The 11,866-nt window shown below is 44.6% G+C and overlaps 1 long non-coding RNA gene across 1 annotated transcript; it reads left to right on the top strand.

The window, feature by feature from the left end:
• Positions 1 to 4,427: 4,427 nt before the first annotated feature.
• On the top strand, positions 4,428 to 11,492 carry LOC126995516 (uncharacterized). Its single transcript, XR_007750352.1, has 2 exons — positions 4,428 to 4,941; positions 7,979 to 11,492. It is a non-coding gene; the product is annotated as an uncharacterized LOC126995516 (long non-coding RNA).
• Positions 11,493 to 11,866: the final 374 nt, after the last annotated feature.

Genomic DNA, 11,866 nt, shown 5'->3' on the forward strand with positions numbered 1-11,866 from the left:
CAATCCCTTCCTCCCTCCGTCCACTCGTGTTACTCCATCTTATTACTTAAGCTAATCGTCTTGCCTTGAGTCATTCCCCGGCGCTGCGTGACACGAAGGCTATACAAATACATCCCCATGAGGCAGGCTGCGACAAGGCTCTCCCTAATGATGGCCGTCCAATGTTTTCTGTTCCATGAGCTAACCGTTGGGGAGTGAGTCATTCGCCCACGAAGGCTACCCAACAACCCCTCGGAGTAGGCTGCGTTGAGACTCCCCAAGTACTGTTTGTTGAGTGTATTTCCATTACTCAAGCTAACCGTTGGGGCTTCATTCCAAGATGCTGAGGGCCAGGATGACTGCATAGCCCTACCAATCAACCTGCATCAAGCCCAGGACACCTACACAACATAAGCCTACAACAAAAAGGGCGATTGCCCCTCTGCCTCCCTCACTTCCTCCCTTTACCCATCCATCCGTCCATCTATCTATCCATCCATCCATCTGCCTACTCGTGTATTTTCATTTATCCCCTTAACTGCTGTGGCCCCAACGAAATGTATCACTCCCTCCCCTACCATCCTCTACCCTGCCTCCCTCTCGCTCCCTCCATCCGTCTTCTCTCCTATTTCCATTTACTCACTTAAACTAACTACTACAGCCTGTTACATCCTCCCTCCAACGTTACTCAGCCCGACACATCGTACAGTGTTGACGAGGCTTTCCCCAATGATGTCCGTCCGGCGTATTTTCATTCCTGTATTTTTATTTATTCCCTTAAACTAACTACTGCAGCCTGACACATCCTCCCCCGAAAGTTTCTCATCCCCACAAAATATACAGATATCGACGAGCCTCTCCCCATGATGTCCGTTCGGGGTATTTCCATTCCGTCACGTCAGTCGCGCCATTCTCCGCCGCTAATAGACGCGATACAACCTGAGAGGGGGGCCGGACGAGGCTCTCATAATCCGCCCGTCCAGCGAGGTAATCGTGCCTCCACACCAATCTGACCCTCAATAGCCCTCAGTCACCCTCAGTCAACAACCCGCTACGGCCTGGGACGTGCTCAACCCCCCCCCCCCCCCCAACCTCGCCTTCTCCTCACCTCCCCGTCCTTCTGTTCACCAGCCAGACCTCATATGACCTGCCCCCTCACCCGCCCTGCTCACCGTCTCCCGCGTCGCACCAGCCACCGTCTGTCCCCCTCCCTGTTTGCCTTCTAGTTTGCCCCTTACCAAGGCCATCTAGAGTAGAGGCCTCTTCACTCCCCTAATGACGTCAGTCGGGTAGGTAGGTCGCGGTCAGGTCAGCCTGGGCTGCTGTCAGACCGCTACCTCACTGTTTTCCTTTTGTTGTTTGTTTATTTATTAGTATTTTTACTTGTTTTATCATACATAATGAAAAGATAACTGACTGCAAATAAACTGTTATTTAACTATTATTGTATAGGAATATACTGAACAAATAATTTCTTCATTAAATATGCGTAATAGTAATAATGATACAAATACATCAATTGATACATATCAGAATACGAAGTCTCAAATTTTGTGGAACTTAATGTCAAGACATGAGCTTCTTGATGGGTCAAGGAATATACATATACATGGAGGTACCTCCATGAATGTACATATACAAGTGTAACACACACACACACACACACACACACACACACACACACACACACAATCCGTGGCGCAACTGGTTAGAGCGCTGTGCTGCCAGGCTTCAAGGTCTGATAGGGCGGCGGTTCGAGCCCGCTCAGGCCGGATATTTTCCTTTGACTAGGAGTGGTTACTGTCATCCCTTGAACAAGAGGGATGGGGTGTGTGGTGTGTGAGGTCCTGGTAGTACCCAAAAATCGACGATAAAGAGCACTTGCTCATGTCGGGATGGTACCTGCTGGTGATTGCGAGTCCAACACGTGATCAGGCCGTGGTGAATTACACACACACACACACACACACACACACACACACACACACACACACACACACACACACACACACACACACTCAGGAGCAAGCAGCTCTTCCTCGTCACGCAGTATCGTTGTGTTCGGACTAGTTAACTTGGCGGTGTAGTAAGCCACCACGTGCTCCCGCCCCTCATTCACCTGCGACAGGACAGCCCCGACGCCTTCCGCACTGGCGTCCGTGTCCAGAAAGGTTCGAGATCTTCGGGTCCGGGTAAGACAAGAATCAAACCCGGAACCTCCGTGTTTAGTTGAGGTGAGCTTACTGAACACGGCATCCCAGATCGAGATCCCCATGTGTGTAATTCACCCACGACCTCATCACGACTGGGCTCGTCATCGCCATAAGTACCCTCCCGATTAGAGCAAGGCTCAGTAGTCGATCTTTGGGTACTGCTGGACCTTCACACCCCACACACCCCACACCCCTTGCTCAAGGGGGGACTGTAAACGCTCCTTGTCAGTGGAAGAATACCAGCCTCACTGGGGCACGAACCTCAGCCTGACAGGCCGTGAAGTCTGACAGCGCAGAGCTTTACCACTGAGCTACCGGAACGGTGTGTACGTATCCATGTACGGGAAGTAAAGGCATGGCTCCAACAGGACCCAACAAGAACCAGGCCACACCATACGATTGATCTGCAACGCCTAACACAGGCCCATCTGTTGACTATGGAAATAGGCACAGCCGAGCTCCGGTCAGCTATAAACAAAACGAAAACCACGTCGCCCGGAGAGAGCAAAATAGATAAACAACAAATCAGCATGTTACCCCCCCGGGGGCTGGCGTACCTACTCACCATATATAATGCGATGTTAACAACAGGTTACTTCCCTCAACGATTCAAAGTCGCCACTCTCACCATGATACCTAAACCAGGCAAACCATCCACGGATCCCAAGAACTACAGACCAATCTCACTCCTAGAAGTCCCTGGAAAAATCTTTGAAAGAATAATCAACTTACGACTCAGATGTCACCTGGAGGAAAACAACCTTTATAACCCGTCCCAGTATGGCTTCAGGGTAGGGAGGATCCCTACGTCAGCTATCTCCATCGCCAGCGAAAAGGTAGCACTCACTAAAGGACAAGGACTAAACTGCACTATTATCCAACGCGACATCAGCAAAGCGTTTGATAAAGTCTGGCTACAGGGCCTGCAATACAAAATAATTCAACTCGGACTGCCAGAGCTAACGGAAAAACTGTTATGTAGCTTCCTTGATCAGCGCTCAGCTTCCATTCGAGTTAAGTCAGCAATATCCTCCCCGTTCCCCCTGCACAGCGGCGTGCCACAGGGCAGCGTGTTATCACCAACGCTCTTCATCACCTACACCTCTGACATGCCCCGGTCTGATAACAGAAGCTGTATGGATATATATTATGCTGACGACGCGACACAAATAGTGACCTCCAACGGTACCCTAGACCACCATGACGCCCTGGTCGTGCGGGAGGCGAACAGACTCAACACATTTGAAAAAAAATGGAAGATCAAGACAAACATAGACAAGTTCGCTGTGGTCGCACTCGGCAGGAAAAAATTAAATGACATACAAATACAGGGCAACACCATCTCCCACCAAAAACAATGCCAGATATTAGGCCACACAGTGACATCCACCGGCCTGATCGTTAAACACGTCAACGACAAAACCATGAAAGTTAAAACAGCCCTCACATCACTAAACAGATTCTGGCACTTCACAGAGCGGCTCAAACTGTATCTAGTAAAGACTAAGATACTTCCTATACTACACTACTCACCCACCCCGACACACATGGCTTCCCAAACCAAGATGTTACAGCTTCAGAGGCTGCAGAACAAAGCGCTGAGATTTGCCACCGGACAGAAATACCCGTACACGGAAAACACAGCAGCACAACACCGCAGACTCGGAGTACAACTAGTCAGCACAAGGCTACGGGAGGCGGCCGGAAAGATATGGGAGAAGCTAGACCAGCAAGACGACGTGAACTACACCCACGTCAAGGAGCTTGACGGCAGCACGAACTTGGTCCACCCCTGGTTTCCGCGCAGCTTGAAGTCACTACGAGAACAACCGCCCACACATCACTTCACACAAGTGACGCCATAGCTTAGCTTAGCTCTCTACACACAAACAATCCAAACACACAAACCCCCAGCACGCCGGGGGTATACAAATAAGGTGCCCGATAAACAATAACTACACCAGAACAACTAACGAACCTACACCATACAACTGTACACTCCTACTGTCTTTCCTATTCCCCACCTGTACCTCACCACTAACCCACTTCCTCTTCGTACTATACCCTTGATTGAAAAAAAAAAAAAAAAAATCCATGTGTGTGTGTGTGTGTGTGTGTGTGTGTGTGTGTGTGTGTGTGTGTGTGTGTGTGAGTGTGAGTGTGTTTCTAATCTGAGAGAAGAACAAAGGAAATCCTGCAGATGAGTCGCCTTCTGACATTTTATCAAGCACTCACAGGAGACAAGAGCCACGAAGCGGATCATCGCCACCTCGCTCCTGCTTCAGCCATCGTCCTGCTGGCCCTGAAACTGCCCCGGTAGCACATCGACGCCGAATATATATCATAGGTGAATACTGGTGATTACAGTAAGGCGTGTCAGCTGCCAGGCCCCTTGTGCAGTGCTGGGGCTCAAGTCAGGATTCGCGGCGTCAGGAGGAGCTATATATAGCTTCTGTGACTCAAGAGGGGAGCGGCACATCCGTCCGGCTTCTTTCTCCGCCAAGCCTTCACGTCGGCCATTTATCTTCGAAACACGCCCCCCACCCACTCTCAATCCAAAGCCTTACAAGCATGGAGGCACAATCTTGTAAATCCCATGATGCTGAAACCCAAGCCCAGCAGTCACCGATGTTGTGGTTGATGGTAGTGGCGTCAGGAATGATGATGGTGCTCATGCTGGTGCTGATTGCGGTGATGACGAGGATGAAGAGGCAGATGAAAGGGCAGCAGCGAGGGATGACCAAAGAAGGTTAGTGTTCCTCTCTCTCTCTCTCTCTCTCTCTCTCTCTCTCTCTCTCTCTCTCTCTCTCTCTCTCTCTCTTTGACGTAATTGCTATAACCGAAACATTTATCGACACCACTAATATTGATTTAAGTTCCGAATACAACATAGATGGCTACAGATTCTTCAACAATGATCGTGTAAACCGTAGAGGGGGTGGTGTCGCCCTTTTTGTCAAAAGCTACTTGCAACCTACTGACAAAACACCAAGAAACAGTAACGTTGAACATTTGTGCGTGCGAGTAAACATTGCAAAAGTCAATTTAAATATATCTGTCACTTACAGGCCTCCGGGGCAATCACTTGATGGCGATCTTGAAATGTACAGCGTCTTAAGGCAGTCACTTAATAACAGCGACTCACTGATACTAGGAGACTTTAACCTCCCCCATATCGACTGGGCGACACTGTCGGGTACAGAAGGTGAGTCCCATAGAATGATTGAATTTCTAGAGGAAAATTATCTAAGCCAAATGGTTTCTGAACCAACTCGACAAAATAACATACTTGACCTTGTTATAGCGACCCAAGATAACCTAGTCAGTAATGTCACGGTAGGAGAACACCTCGGTTCCTGCGATCATGAACTAGTGCGCGTTGACATTAGATCTCAAACATCGGTGACTGAAAATAAAGTTAAGGTGCCCAATTTCAAAAGAGCCAACTTCGTAGAAGTCCGACGAAAACTAATAGATATGCAACTATCAGATGACGGCAATGTAGAGGACGCCTGGCTAAACTTTAAAAATCACTTACTCACTCAGCAGGACACATTTGTCCCCTTGTGCGAGAAGCGAATTAACACTAATAAAAGTCCACCTTGGTTTAATAGCGAAATTAAACACTCAGTCAAGGAGAGAAAATTGTCTTACAGGTTAAAGAAAGACCAAAGCACGCCCGAAAACATTAGACTTTACAATGATGCAAGGCGACGAGTAAAAAGATTAGTGCGTCAGTGCGTCAGGCACATCCGTCCGGCTTCTTTCTCCGTAGATATGAAGAAAATATTGCAGCCAACTGTAAAAATAATCCGAAATCCTTCTTCAGTTACATAAACAACAGAAAGGCGATCAGAAGTGGAATTGGACCTTTAACAAACAGCGACGGTGCACTAGTGACTGACAGCCAACACGTTGCAAACCTATTAAATAATTACTTTTCCTCGGTGTTTAATAATAACAGTCCTCCCACCACCACCACCAACACCAGTACTAATGTAAATCCCGAGCATGCATTCTCTAACTTTGAAATAAAACCCGATGAAGTCCTTAAAGCCCTCAAATCACTTAAAACAAATAAAAGTCCTGGACCTGATAAAGTATATCCATCTCTGCTGAAAGAAACAAAGAGCGAAATACTCTCCTCCCTCACAACCGTATTCAATATGTCCTTGCGACAAGGCACTGTCCCTTCAGATTGGAAAAAGGCTAACGTGACACCGATTTTTAAGAAAGGAGACAAAAAAGTACCAGGTAATTACAGGCCCATTAGTCTAACTTCGGTTGTAGGTAAGCTACTTGAGGGCATAATTAGAGACAAAATTGTGAGTTACCTTGAAAGCCACTCATTAATTGGGGACTCACAACATGGCTTCCGAAACAAAAGATCCTGCCTATCAAATCTATTAACCTTTTATAACGACCTCTTCACTGTTTATGACGTAACCAAATCACTGGACGTAGTCTATCTTGATTTCCAGAAAGCGTTTGATAAAGTCCCGCATCATAAATTACTTTACAAATTAAAGCAAATAGGTATTGACGGTCAGGTAAACCAATGGATCGCGAATTGGTTGAGCAACAGACAACAAAGAGTAGTGATTGACGGATTTAACTCAGAGTGGGCGCCGGTCACTAGTGGCGTCCCTCAGGGCTCGGTTCTTGGCCCAGTGCTCTTCATTATTTACATCAACGACGTGGATGTTGGACTCAATAACCGCATTAGTAAATTTGCAGACGACACAAAGATTGGTAACTCGGTTCTCACTGACGAAAACAGGCAGAGCCTCCAAGAGGATTTGCACAAAATTTCAGCTTGGTCGGATAGATGGGAGATGCCCTTTAACGTAGACAAGTGCCAGGTCCTTCAAGTTGGAACGAGGAATAAGAAGTTTGATTACGAAATGCGCGGCGTTAAACTCAAAAGCGTTCAATGCGTCAAGGACTTGGGGGTCAAAATCGCGTCAAACCTCAAATTCTCACAGCAATGCATCGATGCAGCAAATAAAGCGAACAGAATGTTGGGCTTCATTAAAAGAAACTTTTTATTTAAGAATAAAGATGTAATACTCCCGCTCTACAACAGTTTAGTCAGACCCCACTTGGAATATGCGGTACAGTTTTGGTCACCCCACCATGCAAAGGATATTGCTAAATTAGAAGGTGTTCAGCGTCGGGCAACGAAAATTATCCCTTCCTTGCGCAACAAATCCTACGAAGAAAGGCTTTCTACCCTTAACATGTTCTCTCTTGAGAAACGTCGCCTCCGAGGAAAACTGATCGAATGTTTTAAAATACTTAATGGTTTCACGAATGTAGACAGATCAACATTGTTTATGATCGATGACACTTTGCGCACGAGGAACAATGGCGTAAAACTCAGATGTAAAAAAGTAAATTCAAACTGCACCAAATTTTTCTTCACCAACGTTGTAGTGCGAGAATGGAATAAGCTCCCATCATCAGTGGTCCAGTGTAACACGATTGACTCCTTCAAAAATAAGCTCGACCGTCACTTCCTTCAACTTAATATCAACTAGAGTAGAAATGCAACGTTTTGGAGTCTTCTGATTAATGTAAAATCACTTAGGTTTAAGGACAGACCACCAAGTCTGGACCATGGGGTCTGTGTGGTCTGATTTTCTATGTAAATCTATGTAAATCTCTCTCTCTCTCTCTCTCTCTCTCTCTCTCTCTCTCTCTCTCTCTCTCTCTCTCTCTCTCTCTCTCTCTCTCTCTCCATATTTTTCGCCTAATTTAATGGTTCCGTGACCCTCCTCCCTCAGAGCCAATCTACGATGAGATAGAAATCGGCCCAATGAGAGAGGACGCTCCAGGAAAAGCTCCCCCCGGAAAAAAAATCGACGAAGACTTGTACGAAGCAGGCTACCTCATTCCGGGAAAAGCTCCCCCCGGAAAAAAAATCGACGAAGACTTGTACGAAGAAGGCTACCTCATTCCGGGAAGAGATCCCCCCGGAAAAAAAATCGGCTCGAAGAAAGTTGACGAAAACATCTACGACGACGGATACCTCGCCCCAAATGACGCTCCCATCGGAAAATAGAGCGGACCGTAGTGGGATAGGGATGAGGCCACCAATCGTTCACTACCCCGGCGGACTGTGGCCACGGCTTCCTCTCACATCCTGGCCACACTATGATGTCAATAATTAAAAGTAGGATGAATAAGACACCAGCAGAAATTGGTTTACACATAATATTATTGCGGAGGACGAGTGGAACCTCTTTGACAGTCATGTTGTGAGTGACAGTATTAAAAATTGGTTTACACATATAATGGGGGTCGAGTGGAACATCCTTAATTGACGGTCCTGTGGTGAGTGGCAGTACTGAAGAAATACACAAGAAAAGTTACAATGAATAGAGGGGATGGTAGAGGTGGTAGGTACTATAGAGGGGAGATGGTGTTTTATATATATATATATATATATATATATATATATATATATATATATATATATATATATATATATATATATATATATATATATATATATATATAATTAACATGTGGTGGGTAAGTGTAGTAAATGGGAAGGTGTGGCCTACTGACCACTTGCCTACTCATTATGTTCTTATGTTCTTTTAATGATGATTGTGTATATTATGATAATGATGTTGCCCACGATGATGAACTTAATGATGATAGCGATGATGATGGTAATGGTGATCATGATGATAAGGATGATTATAACTATATTGCTATTATTATTATCAGTCATTATTATTATTATTAATATTATTATTATTATTATTATTATTATTATTATTATTATTATTATTATTATTATCATCATCATTATTACAATTTTTATTATTATTATTATTATTATTATTATTATTATTATTATTATTATTATTATTATTATTATTATTATCATCATCATTATTACAATTTTTATTATTATTATTATTATTATTATTATTATTATTATTATTATTATTATTATCATCATCATCATCATCATCATCATCATCATCATCATTATTATTATTATTATTATTATTATTACTATTATCATTATTATTATTAATATCATTATTACCATCGATTGTACCCCAGCCAGGACTCCAACCACATGCGTGGCGCCCGCTGCCAGTGAGTATAATCAACCTTCTTTGGCCTATTATTATCATTATTAAAAACACTATTGTTATTATCATAAGGGTCAAGAAAAAGGCAAATTGAATGTTACAAAACACCGCAATTGAATTTGTGCGTTTGCGCCGCTGTTCGACTCGAAGTGGTTCGATTCCGGTGCTGGGTAACATTATTATTATTATTATTATTATTATCATTAATATTAGCCTATTATTATTATTAGCATTAATATTAGCCTATTATTATTATTATTATTATTATTATTATTGTTTTATTAGCATTAATATTAGCCTATTATTAGCATCTGTACATTACATCTGTGCTGTTTATCTCTCACCTACTTCTACCAACTATGTAAAATTCTTTGACTATTTGAACTCTTTAAGTGGAGCACATCTTGACCCACTCTCCCTTCGCTGAAATCTCCATCCTAGGAGATTTCAATGTTCACCACCAGCTTTGGCTTTCATCCTCTTTCACTGACCATCCTGGTGAACAAGCCTACAACTTTGCTATCCTCAACGACCTAGAGCAGTTGGTCCAGCACCCTACACGTATTCCCGACCGTCTTGGAGATCGGCCCAACATTCTAGACCTCTTCCTTACCTCAAACCCTTCTGCTTATTCTGTCAAACTGTTCTCTCCGTTGGGCTCCTCCGATCACAATCTTATTTCTGCATCCTGTCCTATCGCTCCTGTACACCCTCTGGACCCACCGAAGAGGCGATGCTTCTGGCATTTTGCTTCAGCTCGGTGGGACGACCTGAGGATGTACTTTTCCGATTTCCCGTGGAATGATTATTGCTTCCAGGATAGAGACCCCTCTGTGTGTGCTCAGCGCATCACAGAGGTGATTGTCTCTGGAATGGAGGCATACATTCCTCGTTCTGTCTCTACTCCTCACGCTAAAAAGCCTTGGTTTAATCACGCTTGTTCTCGTGCTGTCAATGATAGAGAGGTAGCTCACAAAAGGTACCAGAGCCTTCAAACTAATGCTAATTATGAACTTTACATTTCTGTCCGAAATCGTGCCAAATCTATTCTCCGACTAACCAAAAATTCTTTCATTAATAGAAAATGTCAAAACCTTGCTTTCTCTTACTCTTCCCGTGACTTCTGGCATCTAGCCAAAAACATCTCCTCCAACTTCACTTCTTCATCTTTCCCTCCACTCCTCAGTCCTCTAAGGCTGAACTCTTCTCTCAAACTTTTTCTAAAAACTCCACTCTGGACGATTCTGGGCATATTCCTCCTACTCATCCCCCCTCTGACTCCTTTATGCCTGTTATAAAGATTCTTCAAAATGATGTTTTCTACGCCCTCTCTGGCCTCAATCCTCAGAAGGTTTATGGACCTGATGGAGTGCCTCCTATTGTCCTTAAATACTGTGCCTCCGTGCTGTCACCCTGCCTGGTCAAACTCTTTCGCCTCTGCCTGTCAACATCTACCTTTCCTTCTTGCTGGAAGTATGCCTTCATACAGCCTGTGCCTAAGAAGGGTGACCGCTCCAATCCCTCAAACTACCGTCCTATAGCTTTACTTTCTTGTCTATCTAAAGCTTTTGAATCAATCCTTAACCAGAAGATTCAAAAGCACCTTTCCACTTCTGACCTTCTATCTGATCGCCAGTATGGGTTCCGCAAGGAACGTTCTACTGGTGATCTCATTGCCTTCCTAACTGACTCTTGGTCATCCTCTCTTAGCCGTTTCGGTGAAACTTTTGCTATTGCGCTGGACATATCAAAAGGTTTTTGATAGGGTCTGGCACAAATCTTTGCTTTCTAAACTACCCTCCTATGGTTTCTATCCTTCTCTCTGTACCTTTATCTCCAGTTTCCTTTCTGACCGTTCTATTTCTGCCGTGGTAGACGGTCACTGTTCTTCCCCGAAATCTATTAACAGTGGTGTCCCACAGGGTTCTGTTCTATCTCCCACTCTTTTTCTGTTGTTCATTGATGATCTTCTTTCCAAAACGAACTGTCCTATCCATTCCTACGCCGATGATTCCACTCTGCATTACTCAACTTCTTTTAATAGAAGACCCACCCTTCAGGAACTTAACGACTCAAGGCTGGAGGCTGCAGAACGCTTAGCCTCAAACCTTACTATTATTTCCGATAGGGGCAAGAAGAACCTAGTGTCCTTCAACGCCTCAAAAACACAGTTTCTCCACCTATCCACTCGACACAATCTTCCAAACAACTATCCCCTATTCTTTGACAACACCCAGCTATCACCTTCCTCAACACTAAACATCCTCGGTCTATCCTTAACTCAAAATCTCAACTGGAAACTTCATATCTCATCTCTTACTAAATCAGCTTCCTCGAGGCTGGGCGTTCTGTACCGTCTCCGCCAGTTCTTCTCCCCTGCACAGTTGCTGTCCATATACAGGGGCCTTGTCCGCCCTCGTATGGTGTATGCATCTCATGTGTGGGGGGGCTCCACTCACACAGCTCTTCTGGACAGAGTGGAGGCTAAGGCTCTTCGTCTCTTCAGCTCTCCTCCTCATACTGATAGTCTTCTACCTCTTAAATTCCGCCGCAATGTTG

This window comes from Eriocheir sinensis, chromosome 8, assembly GCF_024679095.1.
Source record: "Eriocheir sinensis breed Jianghai 21 chromosome 8, ASM2467909v1, whole genome shotgun sequence".
In the NCBI taxonomy this organism is placed as follows: Eukaryota; Metazoa; Arthropoda; class Malacostraca; order Decapoda; family Varunidae; genus Eriocheir; species Eriocheir sinensis.